We start from the raw sequence: 22,307 nt of genomic DNA, 5'->3' as shown, positions 1-22,307 counted from the left end.
ATTTAATGCAAAGTAAACAAGTTTTAAAATAAGTGCTGATTGTACAATTTTTTTTAATTATGGTAGAGATATAGAAAAATGAGAGAGGCCTTTTGGGGACAAGAAAAAAGCTGAGAAAGCAAAATTCAAATTCTTTTCAGATGAAATTGGGGTGGGATAGAAGGTTGGAAACACCTAAAAATTAATCTTTTTCTCTCTTCTATATGCAAAAGAGGAGACAAAGATCCATAGCAACTTAAAAAAATTATTCTTGACTTTCTTCTTTTCTACAAACAGAGGATGCACAACCTCAGAGGCTGATTATTAGAAGAAACCAATGTGAACGTCCTACTTGATTCAGTTCAGTATTCTCTGTGTGTGCGTGTGGTGGGGGTGGGGGGACGGGGAGGAAACATGCAGAAATAGCAGGGCTGGAGTGATAGTACAACTGTAGGGTGCTTGCCTTGCATGCAGCTCATTAGTTTCAACTACCCTGTTTAATCCCTAGAGCCGGGCCCAGGAGTGAATGCAGAGCCAGGACTAGGCCCTGAGCACCACCAAGTGTGGCCAAAAAGGTAAAAGGCAAAAAGAATTGAAACTAAACCAAGTTTGTTTTGTAAAAAATAATATATATTATGAGACATCAAATTGTGGCACGCTTGTCTCTTTTTACTACTTTAAACTATGTTTTAATGCATAGCACTATCTATGAAGCATATGTTAGAGTATAATAACAGTCTTATTAAACCACCACTCTGTTATAGGCTAGGCAGGCACCCCAAAATATCCCATAGTCAGAGTTTTGTCAGTGTCTTTATTAGCTGGCCAGCCACTGCCTCTCAAGCAAGGATGAGAGGTATCCCTGAGAGTGTTTTAAAGAACAAAACCTGTATCCTGGAGTTTCACCAAGCAAGAAAATGAGTTATTTGAAAGAAACACAAAAGAAAAACAATTAGTGAATCCTGACCCAAACTGCAGCTCAGTCATAGCATAATTACTCGAACCCTTTCCTGAAAACAGGTGCTGCAAATCCGATTCCTCTTCGTGTTAATTTCCCCTTGTGTTTTTGTGCTAATTCCATGATGTTAACACTCCATGAACACAGACAGTCCACAGGCACAGGAAGTTTGAAAAGTGGGCTTACTTCCTTGATTCTAATTGTGGTGGGTGCAAGCACTCATGTTTTTGTCCTTAAGCAGTCAATATTGAAAGCAAGGGGCTGGGGAACAGATAGACCAATTCAGAAGACTTTATTGAAGGAAGGGGAGCAGAATGTAGGGCAGCTCCCAGGTAACGGTAAGGGTCACCTAAAGAAGGATTCTGGAAAATGGCAGAAGCCCTTCTCTTTTTAGATCTTCTTAACAAAGGTGGGTGGGTAAGCACTCCCTTATGATTTTCCAAGTCTGTCAGCCGTTAAAAACAGATGAGAGAGTGCCGAGTTGGTCATTGTCTGGATCCAGCAGGGGCCTTGGTCATTGGCGGAGGGGGGGGGTGGGGGGTGGTCAGGTGCCACATTGCTTGACACTCCAGGAAATTCCCTTTCTGCAGGACCATTGCCCTAACTTTGCCCAGACTGCTTCCCTTTTGGTCCTGTCAATACCTGTTATTGGCAGGAGTTAAACGCTGACTGGCATGCAGGACAAGTGCTGGTCCTCAAGTATAAAAAGACAGAAGAATGCTGAATTATACAGTATCAAGGGCTGGAAGGACCAGAAGAGATTATTTTACTTGATAAACATCCCACCCATTTTTCCCTTGATTTTTTTCCATGTTTCTAAAGGTCATTTTTGTTTTAACATTTTATTATATAAAGTTAAAGTTGTTTTAGAAAATTGTATGTTTTAAGTGTATATGATTCCTTGGGACTCTGCACCAGGGATGCCTCAGAGGGGGGGCGGGTGAGAGCCCTCCTCCCCAAAGGGACCCAGCCCTGGCAGCCGACCTCCACTACCCCACTGCTCCCACACTCCAGGCCGCTTTCCACATGCTCTGGCCAAGCCTCACCCATGAGTGAAGATATTCCTGGACCGCACAGCTGTGAACATCATCATAAAGGGAAATTTTATATATATATATATATATATATATATATATATATATATACACCTCTCAAAGGGTCTGGCAAGCTACCAAGAGTATCAAGAGTATCCTGCCCGCACGGAAGAGCCTGGCAAGCTCCCTGTGGCATATTTAATATGCCAAATACAGTAACTATAACAGGTCTCATTCCCCAGACCCTGAAAAGAGCCTCCCATAATTGGAAAAAATGAGTAAGGAGAGGCTGCTAAAATCTCAGGGCTGAGACAAATGGAGATGTTACTGGCACCCGCTTGAGTAAATTGATGAACAACAGGATGACAGTGATGAAGATTCCTTCAAAATGTATATTTACCATACTAAACCCAGGACTCAATTACCAATATTCTTTCACTATGAACCAAATGGATCAAGATTTTGTTAATTTTCTTCTAGACTTTCCAGGGTAGGGTACAAAGTTCTTTGTAAGAGTGTTTTATAATTCTTCATATTTTTGTGATATCTGTTGGCTATTTGATTCATTTGCTTTCTAATTATGTTTACTAGTGTTAGCATGGTTTCTTTTTCTTGAGTCCATGATGAACATAAGGCATAAGAATGGGTGAGCTGGGGGTAGTTTATTAGGATAGAAGAGCAAGAAATTTATATTATAGATTTTCCTCAAAAGGTTAGCCATTTGCAAGCAGGTCATCACTTGGGACTTAATTGAGCTTTTCCTTTATGTATTTCTTTTGTCCTCCTGCCTTTTGTTTCCCAAATAAGATTAAGGTCTGTTCTGCATTTCCTGCAGATATGAAGCGATCATTAATGGCATACTATAGTCAGATATCTCAGGTTAAAGAGGAAGGGTTGCAGCCTGGTTTTGAGCCTCTCCCTGTCTTATTTATGTGTAGTGTGTGCCATTTTCCAGTCTAACTCTTGCCTCATAAGTGGGTTAAAAACTAAATGTTATTCAGTAGAAAGAGCAATGATTGAATCTGACTACTTTACGTTGACCACGGGCAAACAACGGGCAGCTAGGGAACATGCGTGAATGCAGGGCAGTCCAACAGGTGTAGGAGTATGACATGCTCCAGAAGGGATCAGGACTAAATGTTCTGTTTCTTTGATGGAATCTGAAGAGAGTCTAATAGCAGGTTCTGTGGAGCATGTTCCCCAAGGTCTGGCTCACATACAGTGAACCCAACAAAATATTCCTGGGATCTTGACAGCCATTGGAATAGATAACACTACATGGGGATAAGGCCCTTTTACTGAGGTGTAGTTGATTTTGTCTTTAGGCTCCCTAACGACCTTAACCAAAACCTGAATATTCAGCCCACATAATGCTTTCCCTGTGAAGGCCTGGTTTAGGGGGCTAACTGATTGCATATTGTGGAAGGGTCTCTGCTGTGGAACCAGACCTGCCTGCAATGGCACAGCTAATTTTATCTTGGAGCTTAGCTATAAAGTTGGTGATTGCTCTGAGAAACTTGAATGCAATTCTTACAAAATTCTTTCATGCTACTGAAACAGAACATAGTTTATCTCTGTGTTTACAATTAGAATAGCATAGTCAGCTTATTTCTAGTAAATGTGGTGAGTAATTTTGCAGACACCATATGAATCAAAGAAATAATGTGAATTTCTTTAACCTGTGATCTTAGATTTAGTGAAATTAGAGCAAGATGACGTTTCCCAAGTTGCATCTTGTCATAGTTTTCAAACTGTGCACCTCAGGCCAGTCTGGTTTTAGTTTGCTTAACCCCAGAGAGTCCTTCTTGGCCTTGGATAATAAAACAGCATGTTTTTTGTTCGTTCATTTGTTTGTTTGTTTGTTTTTATCTGTTTAGAGATTATAAAAGACATTGCCGTTTTACCAAAAACACCTCTTGAGACCATAGCTTCTCTTGGGTCCTTGCCAGTGTCTTAGCCACCTACTTCGAGTCCATTTTAGACCTCTGATGAGACACCTTGGGTCTGAAGGAATAAAACAAGCCAGGAGTTTAGGACAACAAAGACCTGAAATTAGCAGCCATTGGCAACTCCTGTGCATTTGGGATTTCTCACTTCATCCTTGAGGTTTCAAAGTACCTGAGTGACTGCTTTGTCACCCTGCTAATAGGTTGGAACCCTTTACAAATTTTAGTAACATGACCACATTTTCCTTGTATTTTTGCAAACATGACATTGCCATGAAAGCTTTTAAAAGCTACTGCTCAGGTGTCAAGAAGAGAGAAAAACAATCCTTTCACTTTAATCCACAATAAAATAGAATACACACATTTACTGTATGTCATCGATTTAAAAAAAAGTGTAAAAATTTGTAAAGGTAATGCATAAGTTTGAAAAAGAATTATATTTGTTTAGTCTACCTAGTTCTGTGTTGAAAAGTTTGATTTCTTCCAACTTTTCACTTATCATAAAAAATGTGCACTATGCCGTACTTGTTAATTTCCTGCAAATCTCTCTGAGCACAAGGTGTTACAACCACTTTTTAAATGGCTAAATGCTTTTGAATATTAGTTAACTTTGCTAACTTATAGCTTACAATTGCCTAAGATTCCAAGAATTAACCAGAACAAATGAGTCTTTAGGATTTCCAATTAATTTTTGGATATCCACAGTATTACTGGATAACAACCCACATGTTAAAAAGGTTTAACATTTTTAACATTTCTAATACAATGCTTTCCACTAAGTCCTAGCTTAGCAAATGCACCAATTTTTTTGTATATTTTCTATAAAGTGAGAAAGTAATTATTAGAAATATCTTACAAGCTAAAACACCTTATATATTTACTTTTCCTTTAATTTAACAAAGTGAGTTTTCCTTACAATTTTTATTTCTGGGAAGTTATTTTTTCCACAGGTATACAGGTTTAAAACTCATAAATTACTGCAAAAGATTGCTCGTTTATTTATTTAAGCAGCAATAAAGACTTCAAAACTGTAAGTAAAACTTAGCTGTAAAATTAGGTTTACTTAAAGATTGATAATAAAACTGACAAGGAATAAATTTATTTTGTTTTATTTACTAGGAAGAATCCGTTGAACAATTTTAACTCTGAAAGGAAACTGGCACATCTTTATAACCATTTAACATGACTATGCAAAGTTTCTTTCCATAAAATTAAATCCTGGAAGCTTTAACAAATTCCTTCTTTGCCTTTTTTACAACTCTTAATTTTCAATAAAAACTTAAGACTTATGAGCAGTCTGTATTTTAAAGTTACTCTGTTCTCCTTTTCCCCTTTACTTTGCTTTAAAGTTGGGATAATTAGCAAGCAAATAATAAGTTTTTCAGAGGTTTTTCATCCCCTTTCTGCCCTACTTCAAGTCTAATTACTTCCAGCCCTAGTCAGGCTTGAGTTGACTCTGGGTCAGACCCTCAAAGAGATCATTTAGATGGAAAATGTGGGGGCCTGATTGATAGTACAGTTACAGGACACTTGCCTTGCATGTGACTGACCCTGGCTCAACCCCTGGAACCCCATCTGGTTCCCAGAGCCTGGCCAGGAATGATTCCTGAGCACAGAGCCAGGAATAAGCTCTGAGCAGTGCCCTGTGTGTGTCTCCCCACACTCAATCCCCCCAAAAAGGAGATAGAAACTGCATAGTGCCTAGAGGCCCTCCTCACTAAGAGTGTGGTTCAGAGGTGTGAGCGCCTCATTTCAGTTCTGCCTTCCAGCTCCCCGGAGTGTCAAAGCTGATTCTCCTGGGAAGAGGTGGATCCCTAGTTCCATGCATCAACCCAATTTTAGACTCTATAATCCAAAGCCTGAAGTGGGCCCAGGTCATATGGACTGTGATAGAGGCCTGGACTGTCAACAGAGGTGGACTGAGCAATTCCTGACCCCGAGATGCGTGGTCTTTCCCTGCCAGGATTTTGAGTGAAAGATGGAAAGACCCACCCCCACTCTGCCACGTTGGCATTCTGGCCTGTTGGCTGATGTGTCTAGTAGCAATAAGGAGAGAAAGGGAGAGAGGAAGGCAGGCCTCCATGGGCAATATTCCCTTACACAAATGAGATGGGGCAGTCTCCAATGGCAAACCCTGTAAAAGCTTGCATTCTGAGTCTTGTAGAGTCTTGTAGACTTGTAGACCAATGACTGACCTAAATGGCTTATAGTTTGCTGACATAAGTCCAGCTGTGTGGGCAATGTACCTACTACAAAAGCAAAAAGTGAGACAATGAATTGTAGAGGAAGGAACAAATTAGCAGCGCAGCAAGGAAGATTCAGGATAGTCAGAGAGAGAGAGAGAGAGAGAGAGAGAGAGAGAGAGAGAGAGAGAGAGAGAGAGAGGAGTGAGCACAATAAAGAAGGTGAAAGTGTATGTACCATGAGTTACCTGCTGTATACTGGAGTGCTACCCAAAAATGGACAGTGGGTGTATTTGATTAGACTTCTCTGTTGGTGAAAATTTTCTCTAGTCTGGCACGACTAGAAATAATTATGACTCAATTCAGATTACCCTTTTGTGAAAAACTTATAGCAGTGGGGCACCCTCCTGAGGGACCTTTGCTGTCTGACCAGGATAAGTCCAGCACAAACTTGCCCATAAGTCTGTGTGCCACAAGCTCTCTTGTGGGCAAATCTGTAACTGAAGATCAAAGTCAAACTTAGGTTGAACAAGAAAAAGACAGTCGCCACCTGGCAAGATGCAAGATTTCTCGGGAGAAGTTCTCAAGCCCTTTGGAGATGCTCTGGGATGCTTCAAGTACTCTTCAAAGTTCTTTTTCGTGGTCTCTAGAGTGGTTCTCCCAGAGATTCAGGAAATCACATATAAAAAGCAGCCCACAGAGGCTGAGATGAGTGAAAAGGAGTCAAGAGGAAAAGCGTCCCTCTTTCAGGGGCAAGGGAGAGTCAGAAGAGTGATTCATGTTAGAGTTTCCCACAATCTGATCTGTGAAGGAAAGTACAACAAGCAACGGGGAAATAACTCACCAGCACTGCTTTTCCTCGGAGTGTCTCCCCACTTATCTCACTTCTTACATGTCTGTATTAGGTTCCTGTGTCCACAGCACACATTAGAACACAGAACAGGAGAGAGGGGTTGCAGGGCACAATTTTATTGTGAGAGAAGAGGAAGAAATGAGGGGCCAAGTTTTGCCTCTTGCGATCTGACCAGCCCATCTTCGATGGGTTCCTTTGGTCTCCTGCTGTTTGTGCCCTGATGACTTTGGGCTCTGTGGGTGTCTGTGAAGTTAACTTTAAGCAGAATTGGGTTCCCTTTGATATTGTATTTCCTACAGATCTCAAGATGAAAATAATGAAATTTGGTAGCAAAATATCTCAAGTTATCAGGGATGACATACAGTCCTCCTTTTGAGGGCCCAATATTTTAATCGTTTCTGCCTAGCGTGTCTAACTTCTATCTCACTAGAGATTTCACTCTTTATTCATAGTGGTCCAAGTTAAGTGTTTGTTAATTTTGCTTCTCCTTTCATGGAATCACCTGTTGGTTTTGTTAATATTATTTATTGTGTTGTTGAGAATTAATTTGTTTACTTCTGTTCTAATATTTAATATTTATATTTTTCTACTTTAAAGGCTTCACTTGTTTTCTTAATTCCTTTACAAGTAATATTTGAGATTTTTTTGTTTGCTGATTTATTTCTATGAACTGCCTGCTTAAAATTGCTTTCTTTGTTTGAAGATAAAGGTATCTTCAAAGATGACATGCAACTGGCCAACCAAGTGGAAACAGATCAACAAATGGGACTACATTAAGCTAAAAAGCTTCTGCACCACAAAAGATACAGTGACCAGAATACAAAGACTATCTACAGAATGGGAAAGGATATTTACACAATGCCCGTCAGATAAGGGGTTGATATCAATGGTATATAAAGCACTGGTTGAACTCTACAAGAAGAAAACATCCAACCCCATCAGAAAATGGGGCGAACAAATGAACAGAAACTTTCCCAAGGAAGAGATACAAATGGCCAAAAGGCACATGAAAAAGTGCTCTACATCACTAATCATCAGGGAGATGCAGATCAAAACAACCATGAGATATCACCTCACACCACAGAGACTAGCACACATCCAAGAGAACAAAAGCAACCACTGTTGGAGAGGATGTGGGGAAAACGGGACCCTTCTACACTGCTGGTGGGGATGCCGACTGGTTCAGCCCTTTTGGAAAACAATATGGACTATTCTCAAAAAATTATAAATTGAGCTCCCATTTGACCCAGCAATACCACTGCTGGGAATATATCCCAGAGAAGCAAAAAATATAGTCGAAATGACATCTGCACTTATATATTCATCTCAGCACTGTTTACAATAGCCAGAATCTGGAAAAAACTCGAGTGCCCTAGAACAGATGACTGGTTGAAGAAACTTTGGTACATCTATACAATGGAATAATATGCAGCTGTTAGAAAAAAGGAGATCATGAATTTTGCATATAAGTGGATCGGCATGGAAAGTATCATGCTAAGTGAAATGAGTCAGAAAGAGAGAGACAGACATAGAAAGATTGCACTCATCTGTGGAATATAGAATAACAGAGTAGGAGACTAACATCCAAGAATAATAGAAATAAGTACCAGGAGGCTGACTTCATGGTTTGGAGGCTGGCCTCACGTTCTGGGGAGAGGGCAACTCAGAGAAGGGATCACCAAGTACAATGCGGTCGGAGGCCATGCAGGGGAAGGGTGATGCGGGCTGAATGTGGGCTAGAGACTGAACACAGTGGCCACTCAACACCTTCATTGCAAACCACAACACCTAATTAGAGAGAGAGAGAACAGAAGGGAATACCCTGCCACAGTGGCAGGGTGGGGTGGGGGGAGATGGGATTGGGGAGGGTAGGAGGGATACTGGGTTTACTGGTGGTGGAGAATGGGCACTGGTGAAGGGATGGGTTCTCGAACTTTGTATGAGGGAAACATGAGCACAAAAATGTATAAATCTGTAACTGTACCCTCACGGTGATTCACTAATTAAAAATAAATAAATTTAAAAAAATGCTTTCTTTGTTTCATATGCTCTGATATCTGATGTTCCATTATCATTTGGTTCAAGATATAATTTTAATTTCCTCTTTTATTTCCTAATTTAACAATAGTTGTCAGTATCAATTGTATGATTTCTATCTACCTGACATTTGCTGATTTTTAAAAATTGTTTGAGTTCTTTGAATGTTCATTGCAGCACTGTTTACAAAAGCCAGAATCTGGAAAAAACCCGAGTGCCGAGAACAGATGACTGGTTAAAGAAACTTTTGTATATCTACACAATGGACTACTATGCTGATGTTAGAAAAGACGAAGTCATGAAATTTGCATACAAGTGGATCAACATGGAAAGTATTATGCTAAGTGAAATGAGTCAGAAAGAAAGAGACAGACATAGAAAGATTGCATTCATCTGTGGAATGTAAAATAAAATAACAGAATAGGAGACTAACAGCCAAGAATAGTAGAGATAAGTACCAGGAGGTTGGCTCCAAGGCTTGGAAGCTGGCCCCACATGCTGGAGGAAGGGTCAGCTCACATAGAGAAGGAAACACCAGGTAAATTGTGGTTTGAGGACCCGCACGAGATGGGAGATGCACTCTGAAAATAGAATATAGACCAAACACGATGGCCATGTAGTGTCTCTGTTGCAAACCACAACACCCAATAGGAGAGAGAGAGAACAAGGGGGAATGCCCTGCCACAGAGGTGGGGTGAGGTGAGGGGGATGTGGTGGGAGGGTGGGAGGGATACTGGGAACATTGATGGAGGGGACTGGGCACTGGTGGAGGGATATAAACAAAATGCAAACATGAAAGTTCTCAAGTTTGTAACTGTAACTCATGGTGATTCACTAATTAAAAAAAAAGACCAAAAAATTGTTTGAGTTCTAGATTTAGACCATTGTGAGCTGAAAATATACTTAATGTTATTTTAATTCTTGTTAACTTATTAACAATTACTTCATGCCACACTATGTGGTTTGTCATTCAATATTCTATATGAATATATGTTCATATTTTTAAGGAGGTAGAGGGTCATTTATATGTCTATTAAGTCCATCGGGTTCAATACCTTATTTTAATGCTTTTGGCTCTTTGCTGTATTTCTGACTCATTCTGTCCATTTGCTAGTGTTAAATTAATTTCCTTACTATTATAGTATTGTTCATCTTTGTTAATAATTTTATATATAGAGATGATGCTGTTTTGTTTGGAGTATGTATTAAAGAAAGTTGTTTTCTTGATAAATTGATCCCTTAATAATTATATAATGTTAATCCTTATCTCTTATTTAATTTATTAGCTATAAGTCTATTTGATCCAAGTATAAATGTTGCTGCTTTTTCAGACTATCATTATCTGATTGATTTCTAATTTATTTTGAGACTATTTTTGTCTTGGCGTTCAATGGTTCTGTTGTAGATAGTAGACATTTTGTTTCTTGACTAATTCATCACTCTTTTGATTTCAGGTCACTGTCATTAAATTAAACTGTCACTATAGGAGGAGTTCTTGTCATTAATGTATGTGAATTTGTGGTGTTGCAGCAAATTTGTACTTCTTTTCCCTCAAATATTTTCTAATCTTTGTATAGTCATCCGGATCCACTTACCTTTAATGATTTATTTCTTCTAAGTGTTTTTGTTTTGAACAAATAAACCGTGAGTTTAGTCTAATATTTTCCATTATGTTCTCCTTTTCTTTTACACTTTATGTTTTTTGCTACCTTTATGTTTCCAAGTTAGGTTTCTTTTTATTCTGTAGAAGAAAATTCTCTATGATAATTCTAGCAAAGCAATGGATTCCTTTAATTACTCTGTCTGAAAAGCTCACCATAACCCCTTTAAATATGTGATAACTTTTCTGGGTAAAAGATTCTTAGTTGGAGATCTTTTTCAATTAACATTTACATATATCATGCTACTCGCTTCTGGCTTATATTTTGTTGAGAAGTTCACTGACAGTCTTATGAAGACTCAAGAGAAGTCTCTCTCTCTGTTTTTTAAGATTCTCTTTATTTCAGGGGTAAAGGAGTTGTTTGTTTTATGGGTAATATCTGGCAGAACTCAATGCTTACTCCTAGCTCTGTGCTCAGAAATTATTTCTGGCAGAGTTCAGGGGACCATCGGTAGTGCAGGAAATGCAGCTGGGGGTTGGTTACATGTAAGGCAAGTGCCTTAAATCCTGTACTCTTTCACTTAACTTTGCATAGCACTAAAGATTCAGTTGCCATTTTCTAAATAAACATGAAACATTTATATGAGTAAGTGAATTTCTTAATCATATAAAATTTTAGAAAGAATAATTTACTTGGTTTATGTTTTTTGTCTTATAAACTCTAATTTTTAGTAGCTTGGAAGTCAGTTGACAAAAGTCAACAGAAGTCTCGTTTCAATGATTTACAATTAACACAAACTTCTGCTTTTCAAGCCCGTGGATAATCAGATTTCCTTATGTTTTAAAGGACTCCTTAACAATAGTTATAGGTAAGATAAATGCCTATCCACGACAAAACTATGAAAATGTGTTTAAAAGGTGTGTTCAGATTTTTGTAAATCAAAATGATTGGATTATTAAACTTAGTGTAGTGTCCACTATATATCGTATGTCATTGTTCCTTAGATAAAAAGTAATTTTTACTGGTGAAAAATTTGGCAAAACCAACTGCCTGTAAACTATGTTGAGAAACTATCTACTAAAAAGAAAAGAAAACCTAAGGTATGAATACAGTGGGTAGGACACTTGTCTTGCATGCAGACTAGACCTGGGTTCAATTCTCCCTACTCCACATGGTACCCTGAGATCACCAGGAGTGATTCCCAAATGCAGAGCTAGGAGTAAGCCTTGAACACTGCCAGACATGACCCAAAAACAAACAAAAGAAAAGGAAATTTTAGTCAATACAGAAAAGGAAACTTTAGTTTAATTCAAAAAATTGAATTTTTTTTCTTTTTGGGTCAACCCAGCGATGCTTAGGTGTTACTCCTGGCTCTGAATTCAGGAATTGCTCCTGGCGGTGCTTGGGGGACCATATGGGATGCTGGGAATCAAACTCGGGTCGGTCGTGTGCAAGGCAAACGCCCTACCTGCGGTTCTATCGCTCCAGCCCCAAAATTGAAAATATTTTTAACCATTATAAAATAGATAACTATTTTGAAATAGATGTATGCAATGCAACATAGAATTGATCTATGCTGATGCCCAGATATTGATTATATTTTGAATTTCCTCAAGTGATATCATTATTTATCTTGACTACCTCAGATGCAGCAGTTTTAGGTAATTGAAAATAGTTTAAACTCTTTTCTAGATCTTGGTTAAGAGAAACACAGCTTAACAAACCATTTTCTCTAAGTTTCTCTGAAAATAAAATAAAATATAATAAAATGAAACTAAATTAGAATATCATGGATGTAGATTATACATAAAAGTAGCTATCAGAAAAAAATCAGTTAAATATTCAAATTTGCTGCCTTAAGAATGCTGTGTATACAGTCCATAGATACATCAAAGACAAGGTCGGCAAAACCCTCCATGATATGGAAGATAAAGGTATCTTCGAAGATGACACGGAACTAAGCAATCAAGTAAAAACAGAGACAAGCAAATGGGACTACATTAAACTAAGAAGTTTCTGCACCGCAAAAGACATAGGGACCATAATACAAAGGCAATCTACAGAGTGGGAAAGGATATTCACCCAATACCCATCCGATAAAGGATTGATATGAAGGGTATACAAAGCACTAGTTAAACTCTACAAGAAGAAAACATCCAACCCCATCAGAAAATGGGCTGAAGAAATGAACAGAAACTTTTCCAAGAAAGAGATACAAATGGCTAAAATGTGCATGAAAAAATGCTCTGCACCACTAATCTTCAGGGAGATACAGATCAAAACAACTATGAGATACCACTTCACACCACAGAGAATGGCACACATCCAAAAGAACAAAAGTAACCACTGTTGGAGAGGATGTGGAGAGAAAGGGACCCTTCTACACTGCTGGTGGGAATGCCGACTGGTCCAGCCCCTTTGGAAAACAATATGGACACTTCTCATAAAAATTAGAAATTGAGCTTCCATTTGATCCAGCAATACCACTTCTTGGAATATATCCTGGAGAGGCAAAAAAAAGTACAATCGAAATGACATCTGCACTTATATGTTCATCGCAGCACTGTTTACAATAGCCAGAATCTGGAAAAAACCCAAGTGCCCAACAACAGACAACTGGTTAAAGAAACTTTGGTACATCTATACAATGGAATACTATGCAGCTGTTAGAAAGGATGAAGTCATGAACCTTGCATATAAGTGGATCAACATGGAAAGTATTATGCTAAGTGAAATGAGCCAGAAAGAGAGGGACAGACATAGAAAGATTGCACTCATCTGTGGAATATAAAATGGCAGAGTAGGAGACTAATACCCAAGAATAGTAGTTTATAATACCAGGAGCTTGTCTCCATGGCTTGGAAGCTAGCCTCACACGCTGGGGGAAAGTCATCCCAGATAGAGAAGGGAACACCAAGTAAAATGTGATTGGAAATCCCGAGCGGGGAAGGAGATGCACACTGAAAGTAGACTAGAGACTGTACATGATGGCCACTCAATACCCCTATTGCAAACCATGACACCCAAAAGGAGAGAGAGAGAACAAATTGGAATGCTCGGCCACAGAGGCGGATGGGGGTGGGGGGATGGGATAGGGGGGTGGGAGGGATACTGTATTCATAAGTGGTGGAGAATGGACACTGGTGGAGGGATGGGCTCTCGAACGTTGCATGAGGATAAAACAAGCACGGAAATGTGTGAATCTATAACTGTACCCTCACTGTGACTCACTAATTAAAAAATCAATAAATTATAAAAAAAAGAATGCTGTGTATAATCATTTTTTAAATAGTGTGAAACAAGGATGGACTATTATCAGAGCTTAGTATGTTCCTAATGGGATGCCTAGCTTGATTTAAATAATAAAGCTCATTCTTTTAGACAGGACTGCATTGTAAATTTACTCGACAGCCAGTAATTTCCAAACATCTTATAAATTGTAAAAGAGAACATGCAGTTAAATAAATTATTTAGAATGCAGTTTTCTTTGAATCTTGATTGTTGCTATGAGAATCATTATTTTAGCTAATTATATTTCAAATAGCTATCCATAATACCTGGCTAAAATTTCCCATTTATTATTAGACATGCCTGCTTTTTAATCTATCCGTTTATTCACAGTGGAGATGATGATATTTAAACAAATTATACTTATTGAATAGTTCAACTGCTTTGAAAACAATATGGATTTTACCCAGAAACTGAAAATTGAGCTTCACATATGACCTAGCAATTGTACTTCTTGATATCTTTCCAAAGGGCCCAAAAGCTGTTAGAAAGGACATCTACTCTCCTGTGTTCATTGCAGCACTATACATAATAGCCCAAATCTGGAAACAACTCAAGTGTCCAAGGACAGATGATTGGAAAGAAACTATAATACATATATGCAAATGAAACACTACTCAGCTAGAAAAAAAGACAAAACATATGCAATTTTCCATAACACAGATGAAACTAGAGAATCTGCCATGCTGATTGAATTTAAGCAGAGGAAAGGCACACTATCTGTACAGAATAGTGCATCTTATATATGGGATATAAAAGACTTAGTAAAAAAATAACTAATGCCCAAAGGCAACAGAACCTGAGAACTGGTCTACAGAACTGAGCTGGGCTGGGGATGAGAGTGAGATATAGGAAAAGAACCTGGATTGTGGTAGGAAAAGGGAGCAGGAAAGGGAAAAGTGTAGTGTTGTAGCATTGTACCCATAAAATTGTGCCAGTAACAGTATTGCAAATCACAGCACTTAAAATTTATAGCTAAATAAGTAGAAGTTTAACCCCTTTCCCAATAGAAGAACATGGTTTTGGAGGCCAGCTTCATGGTGATTCTTCACTGATTACCCTGACCCCCATTTATGCTGTCCTTGGTCTGTGCTGGCCTCTCACTGGTTTCTCAGTGGTTCTATCTCCCAATGCCTATGTGGTCTGTTGATCTGTTGGCGATGCTCTGTACTTTATTGCTGGAGCTCTCAAGCCTGTAACCCAGCAACTTTCCCTAGTTCTCCAGCCACATGTGTGTAGGTGAGAACTGGCTGATATCTGCCTTCTGCCTAGGCACAGGTGAAGTTTTCTGAGAGGCTGCTGGACTGACGGGTTTAAGGATATGGCCAAAGAACAAATTCCCCAGCTTATGTCCTCTTTAGTACTTTATTATTACCCAATCTAATCCATTCCATTATCACTTGACTGGGTAACCTTTTGGTAGGTGAGAGTTTAAAGGACAAGTTAAAATAACTTTGCACAGCCCCCTTCTCTTCCACTTCCACCATAATAGTACCACCATCACATAATTATTCTAAGAGTTTGGTAAGCTAATATGTGAAAAGTGTTTATGCCATGCCTGCACAGAGCAAACACTTTTTTATAAAGATTAATACGTTTATTTTCTTAAAATCTACTATAGTTATTTAGGACATAGAATATTTCTTATGTCCTGATTGGTATATTTAATTGAAAAACTAAAATAAAATGATTTTTGTTCCTTAAAATAGTTATAAGTACTCATCATTTATTATAAAAAATTGCTAAATTGAGGATATAAGAAATTACCTGAAAAATTGGTCCCCAAATCTATTTGCAGATTACAACCACAGAAGTTTTAAATTCTTACTGATGTCCAGATCCATCACAAATCATAAAGTCAATTACAGAACTCAGCTATCACTATTTTTTAAACTTTCATTCCAAAATCTAATAAATGTTGCAAATTGTGGTCAATAACCATGATCCCTGAAAGGCATAAATTGTCTCAATCAATATTTTGAAAATATTTTCACTGACAAAGAGTTTATATCTCATAAAAGTTATTAGCACTATGACTTACTACTAAGTAAGTAATTTAGACTGAACTGATTCTGAGTTCATTTTTAAACTTCTCATCTCAAATTGTTGGCAAAACTTTTGCTCAATCAGGTTTCAAAACATAATCAAATGTTTCATAAATCTCTAAACTTTCAAGTGCCACAATTAAATGTAATAAAGTATTTATTTTAAAAAGAAAACTGAATTGATTTGCCGTATAAAATGAAGATATTATTAGCTTAAGTAAAGTGAAATTTCTGTTTTAAAAGCTGTGTGAAAATTTATTCCTCATAATTTTCACATATTTTAAAATGTAATTTTGTATGTATTAACCGTTGTACAGTTAATAGTTATCAAGTAATATGCTACAAAAATGACAAATATAATGCCAAAAACTGTGTTCAATATTTTATATTTTCTTAATATTCAGACATTTTTCTTCTGAACTATTGGTAATTATATTAACAATAACTCTGATGTATAGTTCACTTAATCATTAAATGTAACTGATATCTAAGAATTCAGCATTCTAATAAGATGAACTAAGTCTTGAAGGATGAGAAATACCAAGGTAATTATGGAATTATTTTTAAGTGAATTCTACTTCATTCAAATGTTATTTAATTTATCAAATTTTATTTGTTATATAATTTCTAGCAATATTAAACAAGACTTTTATCAAGATAACGATCAGAAACAATTGCAGTATAACTGGTAGGCTATTTACCTTGTGTGTGTCTGACACGGATTCAATCTCCAGCACCACAAATGCTCTCTGAGATCCACCCAATAGGACACCCAGAGCATAATTAGGTGTGACCCAAACTTAACACAAAATCCAGTTGCTAGCATGCAACTGCAAGCAACTGCACTCTTTTAACAGAGGATGTTGCGGGCTGGCCTAGAAAGCCGTAATGAGTGAACAAACTGCCAAAGGTTTGATGGCATTTAATGAACTGAAAGCAGTTTAATCAAATCAGTGTGCATCAAAGGAGTTGATCGCTCTTGTGAAGCGTATTTACAGAGGTAGCCTCACACAGGAACTTCAGATGGTAGGAATACTGCCACTGTGGTCCGTTGAAGGTGATTGTTGCAATATTTCCAGAAAAACAACATTTTTTTAATGGCAAATAAGCAGTGGGTTAAGGTTGATAGGGACGGTGAACACCAATGATACAAATCATGTCAGCCTCATTAATGAGTGTGCATAATGGCTGCTATTGTTAGCGAATCTCTAAATCTCATTTGAAAGGTGGAGAATAGGCTCAGTGGGCTGTACACATGTGTGGCTTTTGGGGAACGTGGTGTCTAGCCTGACACCATGGTCCCTCTAGCCCTGGGAGAGCAGCTCCCAAATGTTGAACACCACAGGGTATGAGCCAAAGCCCAATAAATAAATAGATAAATAAATAAATAAAACTCACATTTGGGCTCTGGCTTTATAGTATCATGGGTTTTTAGCATTAAACTGGCTTAAAAAAAAAAGAACTATACACCTCCACTAGTCTCTTTATTTCACTCATTTTAGTTTTGGGGTGACATCTGGTAATGCTCAGGAGTTACTTCTGGATCTTCACTCTGGAATTACTCCTGATGGTTCTGGGAGAACCATACGGCCTGCCTGGGAGACCATATGGGATGCTGGAGCTCTCACCCAGGTCAGCCCATGCAAAGCAGCAGCTCTACCCACTGTACTATCACCCCGGTTTCTTAGAAAGTTTTATTTTTTAATTCTATCTCTCCCATACTCATTTTATATACAGCTAAATTGGCAGAGACCAAAGGAGCTGGCATTCATTTACTGAAACATAATGAATTTAAGCGAGAAATATTTATAATAGTTTATAATAAGAAGAAATTGTTGAATGTTGTTTTGAAGATCAGTGGTTTTTTTAATGCTGAAATAAATACTGTTCATGTTCATTGTAAACTCAATATATCAGACTCCATTCAGTTTGGTGTAGAAAATTCAATTTTAATGATTTTTCCTCATTAATACACAGGCAACTATTCACCTTTGCCATTGTTAACAACAGTGGGTTATATTGCCCCTCAGGGACACTGGAAAGGTGGGGGGAGGTTGATAATAGCCTACAGTGCAACTAGGAAGCATTTTCTGGTTAGTTTCTTTTTTGTTTGTTTTATTTTGAGCCACACCCAGCAGTGCTCAGGGATGACTCCTGGCTCTGTGCTCAGAGATCATTCCTGGGGCTTAGGGAACCATATCAGGTGCTGGGGATCAAACCTGGGCCAGCTGTGTGCAAGGCAAGTACTTTAACTACCATACTATTTCTCCTGTCCCAGCATTCTCTTCAAGAAGGTATATTTACAGGGATGTGCTGGTAATTTTGCTTTTGTAAAGGGAGTGGCAGTAGGCCAAATAGGTTTGGAAATCACTGATTTATATTTTGATAATGTCATCTTTTGACACAATGCATTCCTTTTTTTTATCTTTTTTGAGTCATATCCGGCAATGCACAGGTATTACTCCTGGCTAATGAACTCAGGAATTACTCCTGGGGGTGCCAGGGGAACCATATGGGATGCTGGGAATCGAACCCAGGTCATCCACATGCAAGGCAGATGCCCTACCCACTGTGCTATTGCTCCAGCCCCTGCAATACATTCTTACTTTATATTCTAATTGATTTGGAATGGGAAGAAAATGTTTTCTTTCTATTCTTGTTTTTCTTAATGTGATCAGACCTTGAGAAAGACCCCTAAGATTTGTCAGAGCCTTCTATCAAGTCAGAGGTTTAAATAGAATATATAACACTTCTTCCAATTCTCATATTTTATTAATCTCACAATTTGTTAATTCAAATAATGCAATTTATATTTAATGTGTTACCGTGGTGTCAAAGACCAATAGCTTTTTCAAGGTTATGAATGTAAAGGAGAGAGAGGGCAGAGCTTGGGGTGTCGTCCAGCATGAGAAGCCTTGATTTGTATATATAGAAACTGTATTTATACCATATGCAACCAAAAGAATGAATGAAGAAAAATAAGGTAGAGAAATGCTAAGATTTTCTGAATCATATTCCAAGTATAGTTATGGTATATAATCAAAAAATACTATCTTATTTCCATTATTGTTTATTTTACTCTTACACAGAAGAAATGTTTAAATACACACTGTTATGCGAGATATTTAAATGGCAGAAATACGTTTCAAATAGTGAGCGATGGAGTGTTGTGCTTAACTGAAAATCAGGGAAAAATATTTACTTGACCATTCCCACTCACCTCCATCCACAGCACGCTTGATTTGGGGTTGGCTTTGTTTCTGAATAGTCATTTTATTTGTGCAAGATGAGTAAGAACTGATGACTCCTAAATCTCTAAAAGCAAAGAGAAAAAATTTATTATATTATTAAATTAAATGTTTCTCAGAATTTGGGCCAGAGTTATAGTATAGTCAGGAGGGCAAAATATTTGCCAACTGGGTTTGATCCCTGGCATCCCATATGGTCCCTGGAGCCGACCAGGAGTGACCCTCGAGTTCAGAGCCAAGAATAAGCCCTGCATACTGCCACATATTCCCAGCCCCCACCCCCTGCCAAAAAAATGTTTCTTAAAAATTGACTGTTTGGGGCTGGAGCAATAGTACAGCAGGTAGGGCGTTTGCCTTGCACGCGGCCGACCCGGGTTCGATTCCTAGAATCCCATATGGTTCCCTGAGCACTGCCAGGGGTGATTCCCGAGTGCAGAGCCAGGAGTAACCTCTGAGCATAGCCAGGTGTGACCTAAAAAGCAAAAAAAAATTTGACTGTTTATTTTTCTTTAGAGTAACCTAAGCTTTATGTATGTATAAATAGCAATGTTCAAAGCTCACAAGTCAAACATTAAAAGGATGTTTCCTTCTCCTCTCCAAAGAGGCAAATGGAAAGGAGCAGATCTTACTTTTTTGGAATTCAATACTCAGTTTTTTCCATAGAGAAGACTGATTAAATCTTGGGGTCTGGGATACATATTAGCTAGGAATTGGGTGAAACACATCTCCATAGTAGATGGGGATAACTGCTTGATTCTTTGTGAGAGGCTCATACTCTCCTCTATTTCTTTTCTCACCAGAAAGCAGGCATGCTTTAGATTTTTCAAATTTCTAACAGATCCTATAGCATGTGTCTTGCTTGTGTGAGGCTAGGTTTGATGGAAGGCGTCATGACCCTTTACCCTCCATCACTGCTGGGTGTGGGCTTGGTGGTCTTGGAGCACTACCAGGAATGCCCTCAAATCCCATTTAGAAAAAAAAATACATTCTATAGCTGATGACTAGCAAACTGCAACATTTGATGTTAAAGTTTGTTAGAATTTGATGTAATGATTTTAGATTAAGTATGCTGTGCAGAGGTTTAAATTGCGGTGCATTTCTAACCTAGTTTAATTAGATGCTAATGTTTTACACCTTGTCAATTGCTTGAACAAAATTATACTTGGAATCACCATGTTCCTCTCTCTAATAATTATCCTAATTGGTTTTGCTCATTTGGGTAGTAATATATATATACCTCAAGATGGGAAATGAAACCCTGCAGGTCAGTGAGCATTACCACACATTTGCAGATCATAAACATGGTTCATTACTTTCTCAAAGACAGTTTTCTTGCAACAGACATGTCTGAAAGCAGTAAAAAGTACATAATAATTCTTTAGGAAAACATTTAGAGTCATAATGGAATCATCATACACAGGTTCATGTCTAACAAATGGTGTGGAAATCTAAAGGTACAAGGAACACTTACCCACTTTCAGAAGCATGTCGACTTTTCCTCTAATTATGATAAATTGAAGGTGGCATTTCATGGTAAATGGCCTGGGAAATATCCCAGAGCATGAACAAATTTTCCTGTTTCGAAAGCTATTTTCTATAATGACCAAAAAGTTGTCACCAACACCATCCCTGTGCCTCCAAAAAGCTGACTGACAGGATAGTTGTTCTGAGCTTTGTAACTTACATCAGGAAAAACCTAAACTTTTGTTGGAAAGTACAATCAAGAGCTCTGTCATCTGTGACAAGGACTTACCTTAGAGTCCTGGTAAGCATGACATGTCTGTGTCCAAGTTGCTGGAGTTGCAATGAAATACTAGGATGCTAGAGGAAGAACATTTCATGCTGAAAGCTGTATCCACATGTTGCCTCCCTTCTTCCCTGTGACTTCCTCTATTCTCACAGACACTCAGAAGTCATCATCTTTACCTTAATGTAGCTGGAACAAACTGCTTGGTAACAGTGTTTCATCTTTTTTCTTAATTCTCCATCAGGGTCTGCAGGCCTCTGACATAACCTTCTCGATTGATTTCCCCCTAATTTATTAATTAGCAATTAATAGTTTAGTGAAACACCATAGTGTTATATAACAAAAGGGAAGGACACAAATAGTATAATTTGACTCAGTTCAATAGTCTATTAAACCTGGGGCTGGAGTGATAACACAGCGGATAGGGCGTTTGCCTTGCACACAGCCAACCCAGGTTCGAATCCCAGCATCCCATATGGTCCCCTGAGCACCGCCAGGGGTGATTCCTGAGTGCATGAGCCAGGAGTGACCCCTGTGCATCGCTGGGTGTGACCCAAAAAGCAAAAAAGAATAGTTTATTAAACCAAATTCTTCAAATGTTAATAGACAGCTTTCGAGCCTGAGGAAAAGAGCTTTCAGAACCCTGTGTCACCATGAATTCTGTTTTATATTTAGGTTATAAATATTAGTCTTGACAGAAAAGATCACCAGATCACCAGCTTTTGTAGTCCCAAATACTCATGTAAAACTAGCCCTGGAACTAAATAATTATATCTTGATGATTTTAAAAGAATGGCATTCTTTTTTACTTTGTATTAGACTTCAAGGGAGAACAGCTGATAAATAGATCTCACCATTTTTCCAGGATCCTTTATACAAATTTTTCTCTTTTTTTAATTTATTTTATTGAATCACCAAGTGGAAAGTTACAAAGTTCTCAGGCTTATATCTCAGTTACACAATGTTCAAACACCCATCTCTTCACCAGTGCCCATATTCCACCACCAATAAAAACAAAAACAAAAGCAAAAACAAAACAAACAAACAAACAAAAAGAAAACAGTATACATTCCACCCCTCACCCCCCAACCCACCCCATACGTGAGTGATAATTTCACTTCCTTTTCTCTTTACCTTGATTACATTCCAGATTTCAACACATAACTCACTATTGTTAGAGTTTCAAAACAGACTCACTATTTTTGTTGGAATTTATCCCCTAAGAATACAACTCTATTAACAGGGAAATATTTGATAATAAGTTTTCCACTGATGAGAATGAAGAGATAAAATGGCCGCGCGGTTTACAATTTCTGTATTATAGTAATTAAGTCCGCGAAGATTTAAGTTTGAAAATGAATCATTTCCCTTCCTGAAACAGCATGTAG

The sequence above is a fragment of the Sorex araneus genome, chromosome 1, assembly GCF_027595985.1.
Source record: "Sorex araneus isolate mSorAra2 chromosome 1, mSorAra2.pri, whole genome shotgun sequence".
NCBI lineage: Eukaryota > Metazoa > Chordata > Mammalia > Eulipotyphla > Soricidae > Sorex > Sorex araneus.
The sequence above is the reverse complement of the archived record's forward strand: the minus strand, read 5'-3'. Positions refer to the sequence as shown.